Below are 4,230 nucleotides of genomic sequence, written 5' to 3'. Positions count from 1 at the left end.
GGGAAAAGACTCAGCTCCACCCACCAGAATGCAGGCACCAGTTCCTCCCATCAAGAAGCCTTCACAAGACACTGGACCAACCCCACCACTGGGGGCAGAGAACAGAAACAAGACGAACTACAACCTTGCAGCCTAGGGAACGGAGACCTCAAATACTGTAAATTAGACAACATGAGAAGACAGAGGAATATCTTACAGGCAAAGGAGCAAGATAAAAACCCACAAGACCAAATAAATGTAGAGGAAATAGGCAAACTACCTGAAAAAGAATTCAGAGTAATGATAGTAAAGATGATCCAAAATCTTGGAAATAGAATGGAGAAAATACAAGAAACGTTTAACAAGGACCTAGAAGAACTAAAGAGCAAACAAACAGTAACGAACAACACAATAACTGAAATTTAAAATACTCTAGAAGGAATCAATAGCAGAATATCTGAGGCAGAAGAACGGATAAATGAGCTGGAAGATAGAATGGTGGAAATAACTGCTGCAGAGCAGAATAAAGAAAAAAGAATGAAAAGAATGGAGGTCAGTCTCAGAGACTTTTGGGACAACATTAAGCACACCAACATTTGAATTATAGGCACTCCAGAAGAAGAGGAAAAAAAGAAAGGGTCTGAGAAAATATTTAAAGAGATTATAGTTGAAAACTTCCCCAACATTGGAAAGGAAATAGTCAATCAAGTCCAGGAAGTGCAGAGAGTCTCATACAGGATAAATCCAAGGAGAAACACGCCGAGACACATATTAATCAAACTAAGAAAAATTAAACACAAAGAAAAAATATTAAAAGCAGCAAGGGAAAAGCAACAAATAACATACAAGGGAATCTCCATAAGGTTAACAGCTGATCTTTCAGCAGAAACTCCACAGGCCAGAAGGGAGTGGCAAGATATATTTAAAGTAATGAAAGGGAAAAACCTGCAACCAAGATTACTCTACCCAGAAAGGATCTCATTCGGATTCGATGGAGAAATCAAAAGCTTTACAGACAAGCAAAAGTTAAGAGAATTCAGCACCACCAAACCAGCTTTACAACAAATGCTAAAGGAACTTTTCTGGGCAGGAAACACAGGAGAAAAAAAAGGCCTACGATAATAAACGCCAAAACAATTAAGAAAATGGTAATGGGGACATACATATCAATAATTACCTGAAATGTAAATGGATTAAATGCCCCAACCAAAAGACACAGACTGGCTGAATGGATACAAAATCAAGACCCGTATATATGCTGTCTACAGGAGACTCACTTCAGACCTAGGGACACATATAGACTGAAAGTGAGGGGATGGAGAAAGATACTCCATGCAAACGGAAGTAAAAAGAAAACTGGAGTAGCAATTCTCATATCAGACAAAGTAGACTTTAAAATAAAGAGTATTACAAGAGACAAAAAAGGACTCTATATAATGATCAAGGGATCAATCCAAGAAGAAGATATAACAATTGTAAATATTTATGCACCCAACATAGGAGCACCTCAATACATAAGGCAAATGCTAACAGCCATAAAAGGGGAAATCAACAGTAACACAATAATAGTAGGTGACTTCAGCACCTCACTTACACCAATGGACAGATCATCCAAACAGAAAATAAATAAAGAAGCACAAGCTTTAAATGACACATTACACCAGATGGATCTAATTGATATTTATAGGACATTCCATCCAGAAATAACAGAATTGGGACTTCCCTCGTGGTGCACTGGTTAAGAATCTGCCTGCCAATTCAGGGGACATGGGTTCGAGCCCTGGTCCAGGAAGATTCCACATGCCGTGGAGCAACTAATCCCATGTGCCACAACTACTGAGCCTGCACTCTAGAGCCCGCAAGCCACAACTACTGAGCCCGCATGCCACAACTACTGAAGCCCACGCACCTAGAGCCCGTGCCCCACAACAAGAGAAGCCACCACTATGAGAAGCCCATGCACTGCAACGAAGAGTAGCCCCCACTTGCTGCAACTAGAGAAAGCCCGCATGAAGCAACGAAGACCCAACACAGCAAAAAATAATTTAAAAAGAAAACACAACAGAATACACTTTCTTCTCAGGTGTACACAGAACATTCTCCAGGACAGATCACACCTTGGGTCACATTTCAAGCCTTGAAATCATATAAAGCATCTTTTCTGACTGCAACGCTATGGGACTAGATATCAATTACAGGAAAAAAACTGTAACAAACACATCAAGGCTAAACGATATGCTACTAAACAACCAAGAGATCGCTGAAGAAATCAAAGAGGAAATCAAAAAATACCTAGAAACAAATGACAATGAAAACAAAATATACATTTTGAAGAAACTCAGTGAGCTACAAAAAAACCTCAGAAAGATAATTCAATGGAATCTCAAGAAAAAAAATACATGAATCAAAATGATTTTTTTCCCCAAAGGGATAGAAATCGTAAAAAAAGAACCAAATAGAGGTTCTGGAGCTGAAGAACTCAATGAGTGAAATTTTTTTAAAAATGCAATAGAGAACATCTGCAGTACAGCAGAGCAAACAGAAGACAGAATTAGAGGATTAGAGGACAGGAAATTTGAAGTAGCCCAGTTAGAGAAGAATGAAGGAAAAAGAATAAAAAAGAGTGAAGAAAGCCTACGTGATCTATGGGATTCCATCGAAAGAACAAATAGTTGAATAATCAGTATTACAGAAGGAGAAGAGAGGGAGAAGAGAGCAGATCATTTATTTAAAGAAATAATAGCTGAGAACTTCCTAAACCTGGGGAGAGAATCGGACCTCAAAGTTAACAAAGCTAATAGATCACCCTATCATATCAAAAGATCTTCTCCAAGACACCTTATAATAAAACTGTCAAAAATTGAGGATAAAGAAAGAATTCTAAATGCAGTTAGGGAAAAAGGGATTACAACTTACAAAGGAAACTCCACTAGCCCATCTGTAGATTTCTCAGCAGAAACTCTACAAACCAGGAGAAAGTAAAATGACATATTCAAAGTGTTGAAAGAAAAAAATTGCCAGCTAAGAATATTCTATACAGGAAAGTTATCTTTCAGATATGAAAGAGAAAAAAAGACTTTCCTAGACAAAGAAAAGCTGAGGGATTTCATCATCCTATACCTGCTTTGCAATAAAAGCTGAAAGGAGTTCCTCAAGCTGAAATGAAAAGATGCTAATCAATGACATAAAAACATACAAAAGTATACAACACACTGGCAAAGGTAAATATAAGTCAAACTTAGAAAACTTTAAATCCGTAATAGGATAGTGTGAACTACTGAACTATATAGTATAAAGGTCAAAGAAAAAGACTATTAAAAATTATAGCTATTATACTGGGTTAATGAATACACAATATAAAAAAAGTAAATAATGAAATAGAAAATATTAAAGGAGGGGAGTAAAAGGGTAAAGATTTTGTAGATGATTGAACTAAATGTTCCATCAGCTTAAAAGAGACTGTTTTATCTATGAGAGGTCTTATGTAAGCCTCATGGTAGCCACAAAGTAAAAACTAAAGTAGTTTCACAGAAGATACAGAAAGGGGGAAAAGAGCATACCACCTACAAAAGTAGGAATAAACAGAGGGGAAAAGAAACAACAGGAATACCAAACAACTAGAAAACAAGTAATAAGATGGCATTAGTAAGTCCTCCTATATCAATAATCACTCTAAAAGTAAATGAATTGAATTCGCCAATCAAAAGGATGACTGGATGAATAAAAAATAAGACCCAACTATATGCTGACTACAAGAGACTCACTTCAGATTTAGAGACACACATAGGCTCAAATGAAGGGATTTGAAAAAATGCAATCGGAAGCCAAACGAAGCAGGGAATAGCTATACTTACATTAGAAAAACAGATTTTTAAGTCAAAAATTTTGCAACAAAGAAAGTTGTTATATAATGATAAAGGGGTCAAGTAATCAAAAAGATATAAGAATTGTAAATATATACATAACCAGCATTGAAGCACCTAAATATATTAAGCAAATACTAACAGATCTGAAGGGAGAAATAGACAATAATCAATCAATAAACAATAAATGAATATATAAAGCGGGGGACTTTAATATCCCATTTTAGCAATGGATAGATCATCCAGACAGAAAACTGATGAGGAAGCAATAGACTTGAACCATACATCAGACCTAATGGACCTAACATTTATAGAACCTTCCATCAACAGAAGCAAATACACATTCTTCTTAAGTGTACATGAAACGTTCTCCAGGATAGACTGTATG

This window comes from Lagenorhynchus albirostris, chromosome 18, assembly GCF_949774975.1.
Source record: "Lagenorhynchus albirostris chromosome 18, mLagAlb1.1, whole genome shotgun sequence".
Classification (NCBI taxonomy): Eukaryota; Metazoa; Chordata; class Mammalia; order Artiodactyla; family Delphinidae; genus Lagenorhynchus; species Lagenorhynchus albirostris.
Note: the sequence above shows the minus strand (reverse complement) of the source record.